Source organism: Haliotis asinina, chromosome 2, assembly GCF_037392515.1.
Source record: "Haliotis asinina isolate JCU_RB_2024 chromosome 2, JCU_Hal_asi_v2, whole genome shotgun sequence".
Taxonomy (NCBI): domain Eukaryota; kingdom Metazoa; phylum Mollusca; class Gastropoda; order Lepetellida; family Haliotidae; genus Haliotis; species Haliotis asinina.
In genome coordinates this window covers 74,035,248-74,062,392 of record NC_090281.1, presented here as the reverse complement: position 1 = coordinate 74,062,392, position 27,145 = coordinate 74,035,248, and the positions used below count along the sequence as shown (strand labels likewise).

The following is a 27,145-nucleotide window of genomic DNA, read 5'->3' as shown; positions in this document are numbered from 1 at the left end:
CAGACCGCTGGAATATTGCTGAGTGCGGACTAAAACTAAACTCAAGCAATCACTCACTCACTGGAGCTATTCGCTTCGACAAATTCGTTTTGCCCGTAATCTAATTTGGGAATGAACTTGGCAATAAAGACGGAAGTTACAGGCAATGCTTCCTGTAATGTTTCAGGCCACATTCAGCAAAAATAGACTTTTTCATAAATGTTAGTGAGTGAGTTTAGTTTTACGCCCCACTCAGCAATATTCCAGCTATATGGCGGCGGTCTGTAAATAATCGAGTCTGGACCAGACAGTCCTGTGATCAACAACATGAGCATCGATCTGCGCAAATGGGAACCGATGACATGTGTGAACCAAGTCAGCGAGTCTGACCACCCAATCCCGTTAGTCGCCTCTCACGACAAACACAAGCATATGGATGACAAGCATGGGATGCTGAAGGTCTATTCCACCCTGGGACCTTCACGGGTTTTTTCATAAATGTAAACAACAAAACTCTTGAAAGCTTTATGGGCCTCCAGTTATATGATACGTTTAGCTGGCTGTTGTCCAATGATGATATCCAATACGAATTAGACAAAAGTCTGCAATGTATGTTGTACTAAAATCCTCTCAAGAAAGCTGATAATGATTTTAATGCATTAATTTCAACTTGCTAGTTTTACTGTTCTTGTATTGCTGCCATATATATAATATATAATGAATCATCGATTGAATCATTTAAAAACTTAGATAAACTGTTTATCTTGACAGATACTAAAGACAAAATACTGCCATGTGGAACACCCTGATCCTGATTATAATGGTCAGACAGGGTTGAACCCACTCGGACTTGAAATTGTCTGTCTTCTTAAAACTGTGATATAAAAAGAACTAAATGACCCCTTAAACAGTCAAGTCATGTAAATCCTTCAAAATGTCATGTTTCCAGGTGGTATCGTATGCTTTCTCGAGATCAACGAAAATAGATACTGTAACTTGTTTATTTACCAGAGCATTGTAAACAAAAGATTCTAGTCGTACCAGAGGATCAATGGTACTACGTTTTTTTCTGAAACCACATTGAATATTTGCGATAAGGCTATTGGTTTCAAGATACCAAACTAATCTATTATTCACCATACGTCCCATGGTTTTTGTAGACACAACTAGTGAGAGATATTGGTCTGTAATTAGACGGATCTGTATGATCCCTGCCAGGCTTTGGTATTGGGACTACAATGGCATTACGCCACGAAGGAGGAAAATTTCCAGACGTCCATATTTTGTCAAATATATCTAAAATTGGCATCAGACATGGTTCAGGCAAGTGTTTCGGGAGCTGATAACGAATATTGTCTTCACCCGATGCAGTGTCGTGAGCTTGCTCAAGAGCTGTATATAACTCGTGTAATGAAAAGACTTCATTATAATCTTCACCATTATTGCAATCAAAAATAAGTATTTTCTTTTCCTCTTGTTTCTGATATTTCTGAAACTCTGGGACATAATACGCAGATGATGAATTTTTTTGCAACAGGTTTTATACATGTAGAGTTGTAGAGGACTTAGGTATACACTCATCAGCAATTTCATTTAGAATGTCAGAAAATGTCTGAATGGATTCAGGTGCATCATTGAAACATTCTGGTCGTAGTTTCGAGTTACAGATAGTTTGATACAAGGACCAGTTAGCCTTTGAAAAGGTATATTTTGTAAATGATGGAGAATCAGATGGAGTTGTTTCTGAAAGTATTGCCACTTCCGCAAAGATCATTGTGAACTTTCCATTCAAATTCATTAAATAGGTTAGGATCTGAAACCGACAGATCGAAAGAAAAATATCTGCCAGTGGCTGGATGCAGGTACGTGCTTGAATCGTCATTAAATATGCACAGGTCGTTGTTAGAGATGAACTCCCCAGAGTGGGATGTGGTTGTTTAAGTCACCCATGATAACACAGGACTTCAGTAGAGAGACTGAATATCAGTCTGCTGAAGTGCTGACGAAGGTGGAATATACAGAGAACATAAGGTAAACGCAACACATAGCAAATGAGTCGTATTGCTACAGCTTGAAGATTAGTTTTGAGTGTAAAAGGACTGTGTATAATATCCTGTCGCACAAGGATAGAAGATCCTCCAGTGGCCCGATTACCTGGGGGAGAAAAACAATGATAACCTTTGAATTGGCGTCATGTAAAACTGTCTGTCTGTTTCAGATACGTTTCCTGCAAACAGAATGCTGATGGTGTTAAATCTTGGACTAATAGCTGTACCTCATTGACCTCTACAGTTCCACTGCACAATGTTTTTGGAATAAACTATCTTTTTGGTGGGTTAAGAGGGGATCTACCCCTCACCTTTTTCGAGGGCGACAAGCTATGTGTCCTGGGATCGAAGTTTTCTGACACTTCCATTTCCTCAAGCGATCCGTATTTATTGAATAGGTTTACAGGATTTTCTGAACCCTTCTAGGGACTGCCAATCTTTTTTGAAGATTCTGTTCTTGAGTCAGTTTTACTTTGAACAATATCCTTTGAGTTTGTTTTTGATCGTGATTTGTGAGTTAACTGAGACAAAGACTGTTCTCCAGATACAGACGAAGTCTGACTACAGGACTGTGACGGGACTTAAGATACCAACTGAGTGTTGACAGAAGATGTCATGGTTTGAGTAGACTGTTCGGGTACAACAAACGGAGCATTATTTTTTAAACGATTTTAACATAAATCACTCCCTGATCTTTTATCTCAGAAAGAATATCTAACTCTGACATACCAGCAAACAATCCATCTCTGTCTCTGATTATGCCTTTACTAGTATTCAGAGTCCTGTGGACAGTGATAGACACGGGAATTCCAGCAAATACTTCAGTTGACATCAGGTTGCTTGCTGTATTCTGCTGCATTCAACCAACAGAGAGCCAGAACGCAAGCATCTAATGTTTTTAACCTCACCTGCAATGCCATGTATACCCTTGGAAATGGCAAAAGGGTTAAGTTTCAGTGGTATCTTGTCAACAGTTTCCATAACTAAAAATCGTGGCCAATAGTCGATTGATTTGGAAGGTCGTTGGCGCGTCATCATCGTTGTCAAGTTGACGTTTGTTTCGTTTTGGGGGGATTTGGTATTCCATAGGTAGTATATATGTTTCATCATCCGAGCTGCCCACCCACCACGGAGTATGACAAAGGACAATACTAAACACAAGCGGGTCTCCGACTTGCAGCACCAAGGATACTCGGATGATATACTCCAGCAGAAAAAACATAAGAATAATTCTTCCACCAGATTGGCGCATTGGGAACCGCCTTCTGGGCTTAACACTCTGGCACAATTCATGTGAACAAAATTCAAAATGTATGTATGTATGTATGTATGTATGTATGTGTGTGTGTGTGTGTGTGTGTGTGTGTGTGTGTGTGTGTGTGTGTGTGTGTGTGTGTGTGTGTGTGTGTGTGTGTGTGTGTGTGTGTATGTATGTATGTAGGTAGGTAGATAGGTAGACAGGTAGGTAGGTAGGTAGGTACGTTTGCATGTATGTATCCACGTATGTATACACGTAAGCAATGCTTACATATTCTTAAGCGTATGTTATATGTTGGAAGCATTCTTTTTAAGGTGTCTCTCGGCCTTTTAACGCCTGGTGTTTATATTTATTATACTGTACTCTGCAGTCTATTCATTTATAACATGCGGCACTATAATAAACTATGAAAGGGTCTCTGAAACACAATATGATAACACAATGTTACGAAACATATATATGATGACAAATCGATGTACAAAATGTAACTCTTTAAAATGGTTACAGATGAGGATACTGTATTATATTATACCTACAAACATTTTCTTAAATAGAATTAGACTAAAGGACACACCTATATGTACATTTTGTTCGAAAGAACTAGAAGCAAGCATCCATATGTTTTATGATTGTTGTCATGTTAAAATGATTTGGGGGAACCTGCACAGCTGCTTAAGACTGGAACTGGCGGCAGAATTAATTTTACACCAGAAAATACTCTACTCGGGTTTAAAGGAAAAAAATAATAACCCTTTAAACGCAATATGTCTTGTAGTGAAACGGGTAATATATACACACAAAACAAAACAACAAGTTCCATATTTTAACCGCATAGTGAGGGAGATAGCAAAATACTATCATGAAATCACAAAATACAATGCATATTCTACATGCAGCAACATCGTGTTCTTCACCTTGTGGTCATCTTTTCATAATCTATTCACGTGCAATAACCCAGAGAACATATTATAAGTGCATTTAGCTATGATCATTGCAATCTCGAAGATAGAATGTTTATCTATTTCATGACTGGGGTTTGTGAAAGTGTGTTAAAGGTGTATCAAGCAAATATCTTTGTAACTAACGCTACTACTTATACCATCCTTGATACTTACCTGAATGTACTACACATGTATCATGTAAATTGTGGAAATAAAGATAATATTTATAAAAATAACTATAATAAACTATCACATCAACAATATTACAGCTGAAAACGATAGTCCTAACCACGATATGCAGTGACTGATGTTATGAGCAATGAACAATGTCGTTTCGTCACAACGACACGCCAACAGCCAATCACCGAGTCTGGTCACACGACTTATCTCACAAGCATAGATCGTTACAGATCTGTTTGATTAGGGATCTCCATGGGTCCAAACACTGAATAACACATAGGAGCAATGAAGGTGACAAATGGGTACTGGATACTCTTTCAAATAGACTGCAGAAAATATGACCTGGATAATCGGGGATTGAAACCCAACTAAGAGGATATTAAAAAAGAGGGTTTTTCCATCAACATGCTATTTGCCTCCTCAGTTCATGTTCATTCTAATTTGTGGAATCGCTAGTGAAAGCCAAGGTACGTCATCACAAATTTTCAACTTTATAATGCTCGGATTGTCACACGTACAAGAAAGTATGAACGTATCAGGCCTGTTCTCCAATCACTCCACTGGCTACCAGTTGAACAACGAATTCTCTTCAAAGTCTTATGCATTTTGTTTCGTTGTCTCTCTGGCTCTGCTCCGGTCTACCTATCCAATATCATTACTCCATATTTGCTTTCTAGATCACTGTGGTCTCAGAGTAAAAAAGTGCCTCAAAGTCCCCAAAGTACGATCAATCTTACATGGTCACCTAACCTTCTCCTACTCTGCTGCTGTAGAATGGAACATTCTTCCTAAACATCAGCTTTTCATCACTGATCCCAAACAATCTCTCTTCTTTACTTGTATACAGTGACTGTTTCATTTTTTTGCGCTTTGAACATGCCAGGGACATGGATATATGCGCTATATAAATAGCCTATTATCATTTTTCCAGGACGCCTTGGACATGTTCAGGGTCGTACCATAGGTGGACCTCGGGGACAAAGCCACAGGCATAGCGGCAGCGAGCCATGCCATCATGTCTTTTAAGATATGCTGTTTGTGCCAAAGAAGGACATCCACTGACAAGATGTTGGACAGTCTCTGTAAATTTATTGCAAAGACGACATTTCATGTTCACATTTTGATTAGGAATCACATTCTGGCGATTGCGAGTGGGAAGTGACTGGTCCTGAGCAGCAAAAAGGAAGCCCTCAGTTTCACAGTTGAGACCAGTCGGCTTCATCCATTATGTTTTACAGATTAGGATAGAATGCAGCAGAGAGGGTTCGGGTGATCCTGGCACAGTCAGGCTGGTAGAGCTGATCATCAGCTCGGGGCCCTCGCCCCCTCTACACGCATCCCAGACAGCGAATGGGACTTCTCCCAGGAAACACTGCCTAGTCGAACCCACCAAGAATATGAAGGCTCCCCAACACTGCAGCCTTCTGCATTACCCAGATTGTCAGAAGGGCTGTGCTCCCGGTGGAGAACCCGGACACTCTCCTGAACTGCGCCAAGAGATCAGGAGGTACCAAACCAAGGGCACCGAGAACAATGGGGAGCTTGACGACTGTGTACTTGTAATGCAAGCGAGGCATTTCAAGGGCGAGGTTCTCATATTTGTCATGCTTTTCCTGAATCTTGCCTATCACATTGCTCTCAAAAGGGACAAAAAATTCAATGTTATAAATAATTTCATTGGCATCATCAAAATGAACAAGATCGGGTTTGTTGGCTGGAATTCGTCTCAGCCTGTATTTTGACCTATTCCAGAGAAGTTTAAAAGCATCATTTTTCAGGACGCCTTGGGCATGTTCAGGGTCGTATCATGAATGAACCTCGGGGACAAAGCCACAGGCATAGCGGAGACGATAGTAAAAGCAACGAGCCATGCCATCATGTCTTTTAAGGTATGCTGTTTGTGCCAAAGAAGGACATCCACTAACATGGTGTTGGACAGTCTCTGTAAATTCATTGCAAAGACGACATTTCATGTTCACATTTTCATTAAGAATCACATTTTGACGATTGCAAGTGGGAAGTGACTGGTCCTGAGCAGCAAAAAGGAAGCCCTCAGTTTCATAGTTGAGACCCAACAAGTTCATCCAGGCAAAGGAGTCGGTTGGATTGCTGTTCTGTTCCACACACTGCATGCACCCACGATGCAATGGCTTCTCAGACATACTCTCCACAAAGGACCGACTCTGGGCAGACTTAGTGAAGGACTTCACCTGGATTACTCCCATCGCTGTACCATCCAACAATACATTACCATGAGCAAAATCAACTTCAAATTTCAGATTGTGTCCAATAACCTTGATGTTATTATACTAGAGACCAATGGGACATACTGTGCCTTTCCTATCTGCATGGACCCTCATTCAACGTATCCAATCCCTCGGCCGCTGGCGAAAATAGGAACAGTTGAGCCGAAAATTGAAAGAACAAAAATGCTGCATTAAAAAAAATTGGTAAGCTTAAATTTGAAACTTTGGAACATTTTGGATCTAGTCACAATATGCCTAGAATTATCCTCATGGGGTAGACCACTGATTTTCAGGTTGTTATTGACAGATCAAAATATGGAAGAGAGGTGTTTATGTCATTGGTTCACGTCTCGTTTTCAAAGCGTGTTTTAGTCTACTTTTGGAGTATGTTTTCAACTTTGATACAGGCGTCACTCAACTGGAGTATGAAGCAGTTCCCATCTCTCTAGATTATCGCTATATGAATATCTGTTATTTCAACATGACATTACCTTGAATGTGATTTTGTGTTCTCGCAAGCATTTGACGCAGATGAAAGTGATCATTCGACGGCGGTGGTGTTTCTCTAACATTGCACAAATGTGTCAACAGGGTTTCCCTATAACATTAGAGGATGACGCAAATGTATTTTTCAGGTAGTTGAGGTTTGTGTTGTATGTGGGTGTGGATTGTATGACATGAACAGGATACGATGTTCTACGTCTCAGATATGCTTGACACGGCGATTAATTTACATATTTTATGTCAGCGATGTGTTCCAGGCTTATCTCCCATAACATACACCAGGCAATATTCCTCACGTGTGTGTTGGAAAACTATATTTTACAATGTTTAGATAATGGACGCCATGAAGCATTAAACTTTGAATTCCACAGGGAAAGTAACCACAAACACAAGTCCTTGTTGTTATTTTAAAAAATCCAACATATTTATTCAATGGAACAGGAATATCCACAATTCAACTGACCATGGTTCAGCTTCCTAGAGACTGGAGCAATCTGGAACATGGCAACAAGCAAATGATGCTGCATCTAAATGTACGACAATGTATGCAAAATGCTAACTGTTTCGTTGAGGGGCATTTTGGAGGTTTGGGAAGTAAAATATTGACCAGCTTTATGGATAACAACTTATTTTATTTTGTACTACGAGGTTAAGATACAGATTTCTGTTCCGTTGACGATCTACACTCACGATGATTTGCTAACAACTGTCACACATTATGAAGGAATCTGAGCTGTCCTGGTTGTTGCGGTCTAAATGATTGTTAGAGGATTGTCAACATTTTTTGGCAACAATCAGTAATGCTATTTTTGCATATTCCAACAAAACTGTTTGCTGTATTCTCGAGTTTCCACGAGTTCTGAATATAGTGTTTAACAAGTTGATTTATTACTGCTTTCAAACGCATTACCTTAACAATGAAATATGTATTGAAATACTGGCCATACACATTATCACTAACATAAACATTTGTCACCTCTATAGGCAGTTAAGAATATATACTTTGTCAGAAACATGTCTTTATGATAAAGAGGAAACTTTAATGTTGTGAGTACTCAAGATTCCCTTATTTCTCAGTTTATCGCTGTGAGTCTACAGCGAGAAAACTTGTATCGAACTGACCTTACCAAAGAGCTATAAACATTGACGTTTTACCCAAAATGAGTACTAGCCTTTGTAAGAAGTTAAATCTTGTTGAAGAACAAATTGATTCTCTGAGTGATACACTCATATTACATTCTAGCTGCATTCTTCAGAGCGTGGCTTCTGAAGACTTTGTCAGAAACCTATCTTTTGTGATGAAGTTGAAAACTGTAATGTTTTTATGATTATGTATTTATACATTTATATGAAACTCCAGATCCGTTATTCCAATAACGACTAAACCTGTACTGACTTCAAACAAAACAAATGAGGGCACGAAATAATTTGCTATGAAGAATAGAATTATCAAAGATCATTTGGATTACCGAGGTCCATCTTGTTCCTCAACCATGACGTTTATGTCTGGCCCAAAGGGTCTTCAGGCTTGTCAGCAAACATGCGGCCACTAGTTCCAGTACTTCTACAATGGTGAGTATACTGGCCCCGAGGAACAGTCCAATCTGGCCACCAATATTGGCTGCAGACGTAGACGACAGGTTGTCAGGTTGACATTAACTATCAGTAGTAAGTATTTCTATGTGAACAGAGCGTCAGTGACGTTCATATCTATCCCAAGCATATACAAGTTTGTTCACATCTTAATCCTCGATTATACAAAGCCCGCAGATGTGTATGTTTTTACATGCAGATCAATTCTGAGAGTCTTAAATACATTTTTCTTCGTCAGAAGAGGACACTAAACACAGAACAACAAGAACAACATCATCATCATCATCATCATCATCATCAACAAAAACACATGTTTAAGTCTTTCAAGTAAACAATTATACATAAATTGTATTTCGCAAAACATGAGACCAATAAATTACTTTGAGGTATCTAATAGCCACGAATTTAAGTAGTTCGGTCAATACAAACAGATAGTATGTTTGATAGGTGCACTTACTGAGGCAGGTATTAAACTGAGTTGTTTTAAACGCTTTGGAACAGTTCTGTACAAAGAGTGGGTAGCACATAAATTCTGGCACGGGTTCCGTAAGTCAGTACAACAACGTAGAACAATATTAATGTCCTTGTAGGGATAAATGAATCGATCCACATGAGCAGTGATGACTTAGGCAATTCCGTTAGAACATGTGCCTTATTATTAATGTTAGGAAACTGTGAGAGCAATGTTGAAAGTGATGATTTAGGTAAACCCTAGAGCAAGACTTCGAATCCGTTGCTATGAAATCAAGGATCACTAACAAGTCGGGGCATGGATTGAACAATTTGAAAACATCATATATATTATTCATAGCTGAAGAACAAAGTTGCCAACTAATCGCAAAATACTTTCCCAAAGAAAGATATTGAAATGCATCACAAATATAGAGTTTGATACAAACCAAATATGTCATTGCGCTCCAGTTCAGGTATGTGCTCGGTCCTTTCTACTACCATGCTGGAAAGTCTGATTTGTAGAACCAGGTAATCATGTCTGGATGATAAAAGGAAAGAATTATTAAAGAACTATTCCGCAGAACCTGCTCAGATGATAAATTCAATGAGAAAACCTAAAGGTGCATGCTTTGTTTAAAAGAGTGAAGGTGTAATTGTTGAAACAATTCTAAATTCTCATTTTTATCTTCTTACTAATAGTATCAATTTTCTATGCATCTTGTTGAGTAAATTCAAAGAAATTAAAAGATATCAAATCAGTACAGTCCCAAGGAGCTATGGATGTTTTGCATCCTTTTGATACTCGGCACCAAAGTGTGCTGAAAGCACTACCAATCTTATTTCTATTACCACGGATAACCCAAGCAGCCTGTGAGGCGCCAGAAAGTTAATAGTCGTTTTTTGCTAGGTGAGCAGAGACAAATTTCAACAAACTGGCTTGCCTAAGGTCAAACTACATGTGCTGCGTTGTGGATCTGGACTCAGGTCCTAGAAACTCTCAGGAATTAGGCAGCCAAACACGGCCACCTGTCCAAGGACTCTCCGCATTCAATGTTGCTTCAACTGATGTGCGACCTGGTCTCCGTGCTTCGGACCACATGCCACCACTGTTTCTTGCATATTGTCTGTACAATCACTTACCGTCGCGATTAGTAATTGTAAAGATGGAATATTAATTTATTAAAGAGATGCTTCACCACAGATCTGTTCTCACCTTATCTTGTCAGGGCTAGTTGTCGCATTCAGAGACGTTGTTGGGAAAGTTGCATTTATTGGCAGTACCATGGATGATACTTGTATGTCATACGACGTCTCATCACATGGATACTGACATGCACAACCACTCCCCATCCTGGCCTCCGACTGTATTTGACCTAAACATATAGAGTTTAACATGATTATATGTGTAGTTTCACATGGTAAACGGCATCTCTCTATCTCTATCATCATGTAATTTTGCACGGACTCAAGTGGTGATCAAGTGAATTGTAGGTATAGGGTCTGCAACATTGGACCAGTCACATCCTGACACAGGTTAGCCTGATATTCCGGTTAACGTCAGGGACAGCAATGTTCAGAACAAACCTAAACACAATGAGTCTTGCATAAGCAAATCCAAATGATACTCATTCAAACGGTTTAAGTAAGTTGTATTTCACAAGTTGTATTTAGTCTGAAATTGTAACATTAAGTGGAAATAAAAGCCATTTATCTTCACTGGTCATCACAGTATACACAGACACCGGCGTGATTCTGTTACTGTTCTTCTTACACTGATCATCCTGCTTCGCAGCATATGACAAAAGGGGTACACTTTATAACGATCCTCCCTGCATGTTCCCATCCCTTTTAACCAAAAACGTTTCATGAGAAAAAACGTATATATTTCGAAATTTCACAAACTTGAAACAAGAAACGTTTGCATTTTTATTGCAACGATTTAAGGATACTCTTACCCTAGCGCGAACTCATTGTATCCAGTATTTTACATTAAGTACTAGACACGAACTTTTGACATAGCTGTAGTGAGTGATTGAGTTAATATTTAACGTCACATCGGCAATATTTCAGCCGGGAACAGACCACTGAAAACGAATATGTGTGTGTTATAAAACCTGTCGACAAAGGACAGTAAAACAACTACAGTATCACAATTTGAATTAAAACTAGCTTGGAAAGTTAAAACTAATATCAATATTCAGACAATACAATATAAAAACAGACTATAGATCGCCAGCAACAGAAGGTAGGTCACCATACTAGGGACCATGGGGACTTACAGTACCTTTGCTACCTGCATGGACCCTAGTTGGATTTACACCATCCCTTCAGCCGCTGGCGAGTGTACAATATGCTAGCCACAATTAAAACAACAGGAATACTACGATTAAAAGCCTGGTAGAATTAAATTTACTATGAATGTTTTTGGACTTACGTACCCTCTCAGGAGGACAATATTTTTACAATACTTCAACCCCCTTTGAGGGTACAGCCACTAACAATTCTAGTTACGAATCCAAACTACCAATTATTAAAATATATCTTTTTACAGAAACATATTGCTCACAATTCAATCAAAAAATCAATTTCTTTTAAAAAACCAATAATTAAATGAAAACTAACGCTGGTAAAAAGATCCTTCATCGTTTTAACTGTAAACTACATATCCCATGTGATGGAGAATTCGACACAGTCAAGCAGAATATGCTTGACCGTGACTCTCTCATCACAAGGGATACAAAATGGAGGATCCTCACCCTTTAACAGGTATGCATGAGTATATCTAGTGTGGCCAATACGACATCGTCGTAGTATGACCTCTTCAAATCTGGACTGACAACCCAAGTGGGTATAACCAATGTAAGGTTTTATCTCATGTAATTTATTTATACCAACTTGGGTGTCCCACTTCTTCTGCATCAGATCATGGATATAAGATCTAATGATAGCTTTATAATCAGTGTAGGGAATAAGAAGTGGTGTCACAGATTTGTTGAGTGCTGCCTTGGCAGCAAGATCGGCCATTGCGTTACCAGAAATGCCTACATGGCTGGGTAACCAACAGAAGACGATGTCGTATTGGCCAGTAGCAAGATTATTATACAGTTCAATAATTTCAATTAAAAGTGGATGTTTACAAGAAAGATTTTTAATAGCCTGAAGGCAAGAAAGAGAGTCTGAATAGATTATATACTGTTTACGTTTCGGGTGTCTTTGAATATATACTGAACATCATTGAAAACGCACCACCCGTAAAATTGTGGATTTCTAAGAGCAGAAGTGAGCAATCTATGTAAATTTTACATATTTGTGTAGACCAATGTTTGATAAAGAAAAGAAGCAAAAAACAATCAAGCAAAACAGTGAAGATTTAATGCAGCTGACAATGAAATAAAGATGGGGTCAAAATGGAAAGTCAGTAGCGTGTATGACCCCCGTTAGCAGCAACACAAGCTGTGCAACGCCTCCTCATTGAACGGATAAGTCTCTGAATAAAGTCCTGAGGCACTGCATTCCACTCTTGCTGCAAGGCATTGTCGAGTTCCCCAAGGTTTTTGATCTGCGGACGACGTGCGAGGCGTTGGCCGATGTAATCCCACAAGTGTTCGATGGGTGACAAATCTGGTGACAATGCAGGCCAATGAAGTAGAGGAATGTTGTTGTTAGCCAGATACTGTATCTAAACACGTGCAGTGTGGGCTCGTGCATTGTCATGTTGAAATGTGTGCAGATCTTGATGCTGGTGAAAGAAGGGAACGACGTTGTTCTGAAGAATGTTGTCACGGTAGTAAACGGCATTCACTCTGCCACGACAAACAATCAGAGCGGTTCTGTGGTGATAACTTATCCCTCCCCACACCATAATGCTGCCTCCACCCCACCGATCGGTTTGCACAACACAATCCTGATGATAACGTTCACCCCGTCGACGCCATACCCGTAGACGCTCGTCAGCATTTCGCAAGTGAAAACGCGACTCGTCGGAGAACACCACACCATGCCAACGTCGTAACAACCACACACGATGCTGTTCAGCCCATTGTCAGCGTTCACGGCGATGCCTGTCAGTCAGGATGGGTCCAACGTAAGGACGTCGACAACGTAACCCTGCCGCACGGAGACGGCGTCGGACGGTGGAAGCGCTGATCAAACCACGTCGACCCTGGACAGCGTTGGCGGTTCTGGCAGCGGGCAAGGTTCGATCCCGAATATGGCGCCGTACAATGTCTCGATCTTGACGAGGGGTGGTAACACGTGCCTGACCTGGGCGTTGCCGGTCCCTGCTGGTTCCTGTTTGTTGGTATCTGTTAGCAAGCCTCAGAATGGGCGAATGATGACACTCAAATCGTCGTGCAATGTTTCTGCTTGAAGCGCCGACCTGCAACATACCCAAGGCCTGTTCTCGTTCCTCTGGTGACAATCTTGGCGAAAAAACTTTACTTACGAAAGTACTGCGAAAATGAGAACGGTTTTGTGCCGAAGGTCATTTATACCCCTGAACAGCATGCTTTCTGCATGCAATTTGTGCCCTTCGTGTGTGATGTGCCTGAATTTTGTTGTTTTCATGTGATGTGTTCGATGATGTGTTCGAACGATCCGTTTTTTACTGTAGAGCGTTATTTACGATCTAGTGTGTTATTATCAAAATTCCCACCATTACTTTTCCATTTCCAAAAGATTCTATTGCCTTATTTCAAAATTTACAGGTGGTGCGTTTTCAATGATGTTCAGTATATTTAAGAGCTGTTAATATGGCGTTAGCTTCTGCTGTAAAAATAGAACTATTATCTGGTAATCTAGAAGATATTGTTCTGGATCCAATGACAGTGGCACAAGCCACTGCGCCACCGTCCTTGGATCCATCTGTAAATAAGGGTTTGTAATTGCTATATTGATGTTTCAGTTGATTATATTCTTGTTTATACTGTAATTATTCGTTTCTGATTTTTTAAAAGTCGCTAATGTTAGGTCAACTTGTGGCCTAACCAACTGCCAAGGAGGAGAAGAAAGAAGACGGGAAGGAGCTATGTTTTCCAGCTCAATGCCGGCCGAAGAAAGAAAGGGTTTAATTCTGTGCCCGAGAGGTGGAACAAGAGAAGACTTTTTGTTGTACAAGTCCTCGTAGAGAGGATTGAAAACACAGTTATATGCAGGGTTAGATTCGTTAGAGTATAGCTTTGTGATATATTGTAAAGATAATTTTATACGACGTTGTGTAAGAGATGGTTCATCGGCTTCAACATATAGACTGTCAACAGGAGAGGTTCTAAAGGACCCAAGACAAAGTCTTAGACCTTGATGATGAACAGAATCTAATACTTTTAAGTTGCTGCTGCAGGCTCCACCATATACGATGGAGCCATAATCAAGTTTAGAACGGACAAGTGATCGATATAGATGGAGAAGGGTAGCTTGATCACCTCCCCATTTAGAATTTGATACCACTTTCAACAAATCAAGTGCTTTCAGGCATTTAGTTTTCAGAGATTTAATATGAGGCAGAAACGTAAGGTGTGAGTCAAAAATTAATCCCAAGAACTTGGCTTCCTTGACAACTTTAATGGGAGTGCCATCTAGAGATAGTTCAGGGTCTTTATGTGGTTTGTACTTACGACAAAAATGTATGCAATTAGTTTTCGATTTAGAAAATTTAAAGCCGTTTTCAAGACACCATTTATTTATTTTGTTTAAACATAACTGCAACTGCCGCTCTATGGTATGCATATTTTTACCACGACATGAAATATTAAAATCATCCACAAATAAGGATCCATCAATGGAATCGTTTAAAACTTTAGATAAACTGTTGATCTTTATACTAAAAACTGTGACTGACAAAATACTGCCTTGTGGAACACCCTGATCCTGATTGTAATGATCAGACAGGGTAGAACCTACGCGGACTTGAAATTGTCGGTTATTTAAAAATTTGCCTATGAATTGAGGCAAACGACCACGCAAACCGAATCATGTAGATCTCTCAGAATGCCATACCTCCAGGTTGTGTCATATGCCTTCTCAAGATCAAAAAAGATAGACACAGCATGTTGCTTATTAATCAGCGCGTTTTTCACAAATGATTCTAAACGCACTAAGTGATCGACGGTACTTCTGTTTTTACGGAAACCACATTGTATATCTGTGATAAGGTTATTTGTTTCCAAGTACCAAACAAGTCGATTATTTATCATGCGTTCCATGGTCTTGCAAACACAGCTAGTTAATGAAATCGGACGATAACTGGATGGATCCGTATGATCACGTCCAGGTTTAGGTATTGGTACCACTATAGCATCACGCCACGAAGAAGGAAATTTCCCGGATGTCCAAATATCATCAAATATTGATAAGAGCGTCTCTAAACAGAATTCTGGTAAATGCTTCAGGAGTTGATAATGTATGTTATCAGCTCCTGTAGCAGTGTCATGAGCTTGATCAAGAGCAGTATGGAGTTCATGAATAGAAAATGTTTCATTATAATCTTCCCCATTATCTGAATTGAAATTAATAGTTTTCTTTTCTTCTTGTTTTTGATACTGCTGGAATTTAGGTAAATAATTAGAAGAGGAAGAGTGTTTAGCGAGGGTTTCACCCAGTTTATTCGCAATATCTGATTTATCCGTAAGTAACTGATCTCCATGTTTAAGATGATGGACTGTAGATTTAGTACCCTTACCTTTAATTTTCTGGACCATGTTCCATACCTTTGACATGGGTGTCCGTGAATTTATTTTGGATACATAATTTTGCCAAGATTGGCGTTTATTCTGTTTAAAAGTACGCCGTGCTTTAGCATTTAAAATTTTAAATTTATTTAAATTATGCACCATAGGATGGCGACGGAAATAATGTTCTGCTTTTTTCCTTGCCTTCCTAGCTTGTTTGCATTCATCGCTGAACCATGGTTTTCGAATATGTGGAACTGCAGAGGACTTTGGTATACACTCATCAGCTATGGAATTCAGTTCCTCAGAAAAACATTTAATAGCATCAGGAACGTCAATAAAACGTTCGGGTTTAAGTTTTTCAGCACACAGTGTTTCATATAATGCCCAGTTAGCCTTTTTAAAACTCCGTCTTGATGATGGAGGAACATCAGATGGAGTTACAGCTTTTAATATAGTAGGAAAATGGTCACTTCCACACAGGTCATCGTGGACTGACCATTCGAATTCATTTAATAATTCTGAATTTGTAATTGACAAGTCGAGAGCAGAATAAGTCCCTGTACCAGGATGTAAATATGTGTTGGAACCATCATTATAAATACACAAATCATTGTCAGAACAAAAGTCCTCCAACAATTTCCCTTTAGTGTTTATATTTACACTACCCCAGAGTGGGTTGTGCCCATTTAAGTCTCCCATTATAATACAGGGCTTCGGGAGTTGGTCATATAGAGCTTGAAGATCAGTTTTGGCAAATGTCGAAGATGGCGAAATATAGAGGGAGCATAGCGTAAATGCTACATGTAAAGTAATTCTCACAGCAACAGCCTGCATATTAGTATTAAGTGAAACGGGGCTTTGAATAACGTTTTGTCTGACTAGAACGGATGCTCCGCCAGTGGCTCTATCACCCGGAGGTGAAAAACAATGATATGTATTAAAGTGACGAAGGTCAAATGTATCTGTTTGTTTTAAATATGTCTCTTGGAGACATAACGCTGAAGGTGTAAAATCTTGGACTAATAGCTGTAATTCGTGTAAATTAGTCCTCAATCCTCTGCAGTTCCACTGTACAATATTATTGGAATAAACTATCTTTTGGGGGGATTTATTGGGGATCTACCCCGCACTCTTTTAGAGGGCGACAAGCTATGTGCCCTAGAATGGACGTTTTCAGAAACGTCCATGTCTTCAAGAGATCCGTATTTATTGAACAATTGAATTTTGTTCTGTGACCCTTTAGGAGTTCTACCACTTTGATGTTTTGAAGCATCAGGCTTTGGCTTCGGTTTACTTTTCACCGTTTGCTGACTATCAGATGTCGATTGAGACTTTGAGTGTGACTGAGATGACGATTTGTGATCAGAAGACCTTGAGGTACTAGGAAGTGATTCCTCAGTCTGTGATGATATAGCAGGGTACAAATGCTGTGGAGAATAGCAATTTACCCAAGTCAAGGTAGTTTGGCAGCCTGTGGTTGATGTTGTTTTAGAGCTAGAAACCGATGATGTTTTTGCTACTGTTGCATAACTTTCTGTAAGATCAGATGTCTTTACCAGTTTTTTGGCCTCCGCAAAAGAGATATTTTGAGTGAATTTTATTTTATTGATCTCCATTTGCTCTTTCCAAATAGGACACTGTTTAGAAAAGGACGAATGGTCGCCTGAGCAATTGGTGCATTTTTTATAATCGCTGTCACAATCTTCTGTTGTGTGTGTCTTCTCACCACAGTGAGCACACACAACAGACAATGTGCAGGTAGATACACCGTGTCCATATTTCTGGCATTTAAAACACCTGAGCGGGTTGGGGATGTAGGTATCAACTCGTATGTTGCAGTAGCCTGCCTTCACTGATTTTGGAGCATTTGGACATGAGAAAGTAAACAGATACGTATTTGTTTTGACGGTTTCGTTGTTTCTGCGAGTTGAAAAGCGCTTGACATATAGTACACCTTGATCCTTCATTTCAGATCCTATATCAAGTTCCGACATGTCATCAAACAATCGATCTCTATCTCTCACGATACCTTTACTTGTATTCAAGGTTTTGTGTGCAGAAACCGAGACGGGAATGCCCACGAAAGATTTAATATTCATCAGATTTGTTGCTTGCTGCTTTTTCCCGCACTCGACTAGCAGGGCACCCGAACGTAAGCGTCTGATGTTCTTCACATCCCCAGCAATGCCTTGAATACCTTTGGATACAGCAAAGGGGTTCAACTTCAAAGGTGTCTTATCAGGAGTCTCAATCACAATGAAACGTGGCCAATACTCAATCGATGTAGACGGTCTATGGTCAGTATCAACGGGGTCAATATCAAGTGGACGTTTTGTTTTTTTGGTTGGAGTTTCATAAGCCATGGTTAGTGTAATACGGTTCATCATCCGAGCTCCCCACCCACCACGGAGTATCACAAGGATAATGCTAAAGTAAGCGGGACTCCAGCTTACAGCACCAAGGATACCCGGATGATATACTCCAGCAGAAGAATTAGAAATAATTAGTCTACCAGATTGGCCCATGAGCCACCGCCTTCTGGGCATAAGACTCTAGGCAAAAATTTAGAACTTCAAAAATGCATTTTAAAATTCGAAAAGCTCAATGAACAAATAGGCCAAGACCGAAAGTAAAAAACCAAATAAAATTTGTGCAGTGATATATATACTCCATGCACAGGGCTTGGCATGACCAGCCGATTGGTCGAACCGGGCCCATTCGACCACCCGTCTAGGTGAAGTAAGGGTGACATAGCTGTACATGCAGAGACGGTCGAAAGTTGTTTTGGAAGCTTTTCAAAGAAACAGTTATTCTGTATCACGGAATGTCAATGCTGTATATACACGTGTTTGTAATTTCAGTGTTGGATATACAGGATCTATGTGTTTGTAATTATAGTGTTGGATATACAGGATCTATGTGTTTGTAATTATAGTGTTGGATATACAGGATCTATGTGTTTGTAATTTCAGTGTTGGATATACAGGATCTATGTGTTTGTAATTTCAGTGTTGGATATACAAGATCTATGTATTTGTAATTTCAGTGTTGGATATACAGGATCTATGTGTTTGTAATTTCAGTGTTGGATATACAGGATCTATGTGTTTGTAATTTCAGTGCAAAAGAAATACTCTTACGGTAACATGTTTTCACTTCCTTCACTGAGCAGTGCCGCAGACTGACTCTTGCTGAAAAATATACCACCAGTCAACGTAAAACAAAGCACGTGTGAAACTAGAAGTACAGAAAATACTATTGTGTTATTTGTTAAATAAGGATAAAGAAAGAATAGAACCTTCGCCTCATAGCTTAGGGAGATCCTATCCAGCTGTTTAAAGAAATTAAATACCACTACGGTCGTACTATATCATTTTGAATGTTCATTGCCTTTTTTCAGGCAATGAAAATGTAACAGGACATCAGTGTAACAACACCTTTTTTAGGTTACCGAACATGGTTTTGAGACGTACATCAAAATGGCAGAATCTGTGTTATTGCTTTCCTGCGATGTAAAGTGTTGTTGTTTTTTTTTGCTTTTGAAAGGTACCTTGCTGGGGTTCCCATCCGGCAGTGCATTTACAGGCATCCATGGCAGCCTTATTAGAGCACTCGAGAAGACACCCGTCAAAGCTGTACACCTTGAACCACTCAAGGCGGTTGACAAAGTCCAAAGCATTAGTATCAACACAATCCGTCCCGCGGGTATTGTATGGATCTGGAAGGTACTTCATCTGAAGGCATGGATCAACAGACACATTTTAGCAACATCGCAAGCACATACACATCTCTGCTTGGCACAGCAGGACTCGAGACGCACGAAATTGCATGCTCTAATGTGACTCGCGTGCTATGTTTGTGGCAGTGCACTTCAGGTTGCCACTGTGGGTTGTGTAGCATAGGAGTGCCAGAGGCATATGCACATTTGTTCGCATCCTAGTTCGACATCACTGTGCTTCATGCATTTTGTCACCACTTTGCTTGGACATTACCAAATCCTCGATATTTATACAGCAATTATGCGGTGTGTACCTAATTGATGCATCTTTTTCTTGACACAAACTTACCTTCTTCTTTGTCAGCCCTATGCGTGTCGACGTCCCAACTGATACACCAATCAACAAATGATCACTGTAGCTCGGCGCTGTATCTGGTTCATCGATATATACCTGATTGAACAAACAGAAGATGACATTGAGGCATCGAATTGAAAGTTTCCGAGTGCATTCATCATAAGAAATATATATTCTTTGTCCAGAGATAATATTCCTTCTTAGTTGTTTACCAATGGATCAGACAAGCCAGTGACACTTAATATATAAAAAAGTGTCCACACGTTTAGAATGTGTTGTGCAAGAAATCAGTAAAATCATGCAGTCTGGCAGTCTGATACGTTCAGTCTGTTTGCAAGGCAGATTTGTCAGACGTAACGTCATATGTGATAATGATACTTACCTGTACTCCTGCCTCGTATGCAGCTCCCGCCAGATAGGTATCTTGCATGATGTCAATAGACATTGTCAATTTGGTTTCTTCATTCTCAAGAGCATTGATATCAGCGTTAGAGTTGAAAGTAAAGCAGCGATGATCTTGTTTCTGGCTGTAGTTCAGGCTTTCCGGGAAGAATCGCTTGTTTTTGAAGAATATGAATTTGAATATATCTTCCTTTTTGTATGCCCCATCAGCCCAGAATTTGACATTATCCAGTTTATCTAGCTCTCTCCCTTCATCTCCATCCCAGTCGACTTGCGGTGACACTTGTGCAAGGTACCCAGTGCTGCGGAGATAGGACAGCTCTGCTTTAGTCAGGTTCTGTTTACTCATGTCAAACTTGTTCAGGGTGCAAATAGTAATAGCAGGAAACCTGATCTTTTGGTTCCGTTCTCTTGTAATCTTGGTGGTGAAGCTGTAGCTGTAGTACTTCCTGTAAAGATCGGTCAGCGTACTCAGACTCACCCCAATCATTGATAGAAGCAGGAATGCCCATAACGTTCTGAAACAGGAACATACACGCGTTCATTGATACTGTAAGAGACAGCAGTTGGAGAATCATTATTTCTAATTCATCCTCGCGTGCACTTTGGGTAGGAATTTTCATTAAGCACAGTGGACCAGCTGGGCAATGGTTTTGCCGACTGGGTTCCAAACAACAAGCAGTGTAAAGGGGCAATGATTAGTGTGTGTTTCGGATGGTTAAAAGCAAGCTCTAAAGAATTATGAACGAATGTTGTGTTTGATACTATTTCAGGCTGCCCCCTCTTTATCATGCAAGTTCTAAAACTCCCTTATCACAAAACAATACATTAGATGTTTTCTTGAATGATGCAACATTCTACCTTAAAGTGTTCAGTGGTTACAACTGAAAACTTGTGTTACGAAGTTTAATGAGAAAGGAATGTGTATCAAACCTACTTCTATTCAACCAATCGGCTGGTCTTGCCGAGCCCTGAGCATTAAATTTCATTGCATAATAACACTTTGGCTTGGTCTTACTGGACACAATATTGACATAATTGGTTTTGAGTACATATTGTATGATATATGATATTTTTTTAATCTGATAAAATTTGCCTAGATGTTTAAGCCAGAAGGCGATGGCTCATGGGCCAGTCTGGTAGACTGATTACTTGTTTAATCGTTCTGCTGGAGTATATCATCCCAGTATCCTTGGTGCTGCAAGTCGGAGACCCACTTGTATATAGCATTGTCTTTGTGATACCCTGTATTGGACGGGGAGCTGGGGTGATGAATCTATAATACTTCAACATGACTCTGGAAACTCCAATGAAAAAGAAGCGTCAACTTGACAATGATCATGATGCTAATGAAGGCTGTCAACCGCTTAATCAAGTTGAATATTGGCCAAGATGTCTGGTTTTAGAATCTCCGGACAAACAGGCTATCAAACTGAATCCATTTGCGATTTCAAAAGGAGTGTATGGTATAGCAGGAGATGTTAAGAATGTCCAGCGTATGAGATCTGGATAACTTCTAAGTGAATGTGTCAAAAGACAGTAAGCCACTAACTTACTATCTGTTGATACCTTGGCTGGACTCAATGTTTCAGTGTCAGTCCACAGGTCACTAGTACTAAATTCAAGCAAAGGCATTGTAAAGGACCGTGATCAACAACTAAATGATATGTCTGAGCTGGACATTGTTTGTGAATTAAAAGACCAAGGTGTAACACATCGGCGTCAGTACTCAGAAGTAATTCAATACTTGTTTGTTTTCTTTCGTCTCTCCGTCTCCACCAAGAACTATCAAAGCAGGATATTGTAGCCTTGTTGTTGAACAATATATCCCAAACCTACTGAGGTGTTTTAAATGCCAAATGTTTGGCCATTGGGTAAATTCTTGCAAAAATACTATTACTTGTGCCCACTGTAGTGAGAAAACGCATGTTACCGATGATTGCGATAGCAGCTTTAAGAAATGTGTCTGGTTAACATTCATCCTCGTCAAAAGATTGTCACATATGGAAAAGAGAGACGCAGATAAATAATATCAAAACTATTCAGAACATTAGTAACAATGAGGCTATGAAACTCGTACCTTCCTGCGATCCAAATGGTTCATATGCTTCTGTAACTAGAAGAGCAGCTGTGATAACATCTTCTATTGGCTGTCAAACAGATTTGACATGGATAAATTCATAAAACTGCGTTATCCAGATGTAAAACTGAATCTTCTCGAAACAAGGAAACGGGCACAGCAGCTAAAGGTTCTATATGATCCCATCAACCTTTATAACAAGTTTTGATCACTTGAAGGGGTGGATGTTTCAGAGAGCGTCCCTCGGAGAAGTAGTGGGCGAGCAAGATTTCCAGTTAACCCACCAAAGAAATGAACAATTATCAGCCCAAATGATTCAATGGAATTACAGAGGACTGAAGACTAACGTCAACGAAATACAGCTACTCACTCAGGATCTTAAACCGTCAGCACTATGTCTTCAAGAGACATACCTGAAAAATACAGATAACTACAAGAGACAGTATAATGATTATCATCTTTTTCTCCTACAGGAGATAAAGCTACTTGAGGCACTTTTAGTATGGTTCATCACAGCGTAATACATAGCCCTGTCTCTCTAAATACTCAGTTGCAAACCGTTGCTGTTCGTGTTACTCTGCACATGGCGCTGACACTGTGCAGCTTGTATACTAGTATACCTCCCTCTTCAAATTTTCAACAATCAGATCTTCAAAATCTATATGGTCAAATTCCGAAGCCATGTCTCATCATGGGCGATCTTTGGGGCAACACAAACACTAAAGGTAAAAATCATCGAGGATGATAATAATTTATGTATTTTTAATGATGATTCAGTCACTTATTTAGATCCAGCTACGGGAACATATTCTTCCCTGGATATATCATTTGTTCATTCAAATTATGTCATGAGTTTGAATGGGAGGTCCATGATGACCTATGTGGGAGTGATCACTTCCCAAACCATTCTCAAAATCATTATGATCCACCTTTATCCAGACGAAACTTCACCAAGGCCGACTGGTCATTTCATAAAACACTTTGCACTGATCATTTAAAACCTGACGTTTTTTTTGTGAATATCGAAGATCCTATACAGCTGTTTTCAGACATACTCAATGACATTACTGAACAAACTATGCCCAAGTCCTCTACAGCTCCACGTATTCGTAAACCATGGTTTACTAATGAGTGAGTGAGTTATCATTTAACGTCACGTCGGCAATATTGCAGCCATATTGTGACGAGAACATACGTGACATAAAAAGGAATATATAGGCATATTTTGAAGAACCTGTCGACGAAGGACAGTAAAACCACTAGACTATCACAGTTAGTATTTAAAACTAGCGTAGAAACTTAAAAGCTAATATTATCACTATTTGGACAGTACAATATAAAAACAGGCCATAGATCACCAACAACCGAAGGTAGATCACCATACTAGGGACCATGGGGACTTACAGTACCTCAGCTACCTGCATGGTCCCTAGTTGGATTTACACCATCCCCTCAGCTGCTGGCGACTGTATGCAAGATTAGCCACAATTTAAAATTACACATATTCTACGACTAAAAAAGTGGAAGATTAAATCTGACTTCAACTGTTTTTTCTGGACTTACTTACCCTCTCAGGAGGACAATAATTTTACGGTACTTCAACCCCCTTCAAGGATACAGCCACTAACAATCTTAGTTGCTAATTCAACTTCCAATCATAAAATATTTATCTATTTACAAGTCATGTAACAGGTCTAATTCCTTTACAAACAACGCAATGATTAAACGATAACTAACATTACTAAAAAGATCCTTCATAGTTCTTGATTTAAAAAAGTTATCCCTTGTGATGGAATATTCAACGCAGTCAAGCAAAACATGCTTGACTGTGATTCTTTCATCACAAGGGATACAAAACGGAGGATCTTCACCTTTTAGCAAATATTCATGTGTATATCGTGTGTGGCCAATACGACATCGTCGCATAATGACCTCCTCAAATTTGGACTGACAACCCAAGTAGGTGTAACCAATGTAGGGTTTTATTTCATGTAATTTGTTGATACCTACTTGAGTGTCCCACCTCTTCTGCATCAGATCACGGATGTAAGACCTAATGATAGCTTTATAGTCAGTGTATGGAATAAGAAGTGGCGTCACAGATTTTTTGAGTGCTGCTTTAGCAGCAAGGTCTGCCATTGTGTTACCAGAAATGCCAACGTGGCTGGGTAACCAACAAAAGACGATGTCGTATTGGCCAGTAGCAAGATTACTATACAATTCAATAATATCAATTAAAAGTGGATGTGTACAAGAAATATTTTCAATAGCCTGAAGACAAGAAAGAGAGTCGGAATAGATTATATACTGTTTATGTTTAGGGTGTCTTTGAATATATTCAAGAGCTGCCAATATGGCGTTAGCTTCTGTTGTACAAATAGAACTATTATCTGGTAATCTAGAAGATATTGTTCTGGATCCAATGACAGTGGCACAAACCACTGCGCCACCACCCTTGGACCCATCTGTAAATAAGGATTTATAATTGCTATATCTATGTTTCAATTGATTATATTCTTGTTTATATTGTAATTCATTTGTTTCTGATTTTTTAAGTGTAGTTAATGTTAGGTCGACCTGTGGCCTAACCAATTGCCAAGGAGGAGAAGAAAGAAGACGGGAGGGAGCTATATGATCCAGCTCAATGCCGGCAGCAAAAATAAGTGGTTTTATTCTTAAACCAAGAGGCGGAACAAGGGAAGATTTCTTATTGTATAAATCCTCATAGAGAGGACTGAAGACACAGTCATATGCAGGGTTTGACTCATGGGAACATAGTTTTGTGATATACTGTAAAGCTGATTTTATACGTCGCTGCTCAAGAGGTGGTTCATCAGCCTCGACATAAAGGCTGTCAACAGGTGAAGTTCTGAAAGATCCAAGACAAAGTCTTAGACCTTGGTGGTGGAATCTAAAAGTTTTAGGTTGCTTTTGCAGGCTCCGCCATAAACGATGGAGCCATAATGAAGTTTAGACCGTATCAATATATAAGTGAAGGAGGGTAGTCTGATCCCCTCCCCACTTTGAGTTTGAAACAACCTTTAACAAATCCAGTGCTTTCAGGCATTCAGCTTTAAGAGATTTAATATGAGGCAAAAAGGTTAAGTGAGAATCAAATATTACACCCAGGAATTTTGCCTCCTTTACGACTTTGATAGGAGTGCCATTTAAATATAGTTCAGGGTCCTTATGCGTTTTATATTTCCTACAAAAGTGTACCCAATTAGTTTTCGACTTTGAGAATTTACAACCATTCTCAAGACACCATTTATTTATTTTATTTAAATACAACTGCAGTTGTCGTTCAATAGTATTCATATTTTTACCACGACAGGAAATATTAAAATCATCCACAAAAAGTGATCCATCAATCGAATCATTTAAAACCTTGGGTAAACTGTTGATTTTAATACTAAATAAAGTGACGGACAAAATACTGCCTTGTGGGACGCCCTGATCCTGATTGTAATGATCTGACAGGGTAGAACCCACTCGGACTTGAAATTGCCTGTCTTTTAAAAAACTCTGATATAAAAAGAGGCAAATGGCCTCTCAAATCAAACTCATGTAAATCCTTCAAAATGCCATGCTTCCAGGTTGTAACATAAGCTTTCTCAAGATCAACGAAAATTGATACAGCATGTTGTTTATTGACTATAGCATTTTTAACGAAGGATTCCAAACGGACCAAATGATCAATGGTACTACGATTTTTCCTGAAACCACATTGAATATTTGTTATTAGGTTATTGGTTTCAAGATACCAAACCAATCTGTTATTCACCATACGCTCCATGGTTTTGCAGACACAGCTAGTAAGCGATATCGGTCTGTAATTTGATGGATCTGTATGATCCTTACCAGGTTTTGGTACTGGAACTACAATGGCATTACGACATGAAGGAGGAAATTCTCCAGACGTCCATATTTTGTCAAATATATCTAAAAGTGTCAATAGGCATGGTTCAGGTAAGTGTTTCAGTAGCTGGTAATGAATATTATCATCACCCGCTGCTGTGTCATGAGCTTGCTCAAGAGCTGTATGTAGCTCATGTAAGGAAAACACTTCATTGTAATCTTCACCATTATTTGATTCAAAATTAAGGTTTTTCTTTTCCTGTAACTTCTGGTATCTCTGAAATTCAGGAACATAATTTTCTGATGAAAATTTTTGGCAAGCGTTTCGCCAAGTTTATTGGCAATTTGAGATGTGTCAGTAATCAAACTATCACGATCTTTAAGATGGTGAACAGCAGATTTCGAACCTTTGCCTTTTATTCTCTTAACCATATCCATGTTCCATACCTTGGACACTGGCGTGCGTGAATTAATCCTGGAGACATAGTTCCTCCAGGACTGCCGTTTGTTTTGTTTGAACGTCCGACGTGCCTTCGCATTTAGTACTTTAAACTTATTTAAGTTATGGACAGTTGGATGATTTCGAAAATAATTCTCTGCTCTTTTCCTCGCTTTTCTAGCCTGTTTACAGTCTGTATTAAACCACGGCTTCCGTACATGTGGATTTGTAGAGGATCGTGGTATACATACTGCAGCTATCTCATTTAAAACGTCAGAAAAACGCTGAATTTTATCACGTATTTGACTCAAACATGAAGGTTGGAGTTTAGATGAGCACAATGTTTTACATAAGGACCAATCTGCCTTAGAACAATTCCATCTCGTGTAAGATGGAGCTTCAGATGGGGAAATTTCTGATAAA

General features: G+C 39.4%; 1 pseudogene; it reads left to right on the top strand.

Annotated features, from left to right (window-relative positions):
• LOC137272015 (CD109 antigen-like) overlaps positions 1–5,969 on the top strand; it is a 29,837-nt pseudogene extending 23,868 nt beyond the window's left edge.
• Positions 5,970–27,145: the final 21,176 nt, after the last annotated feature.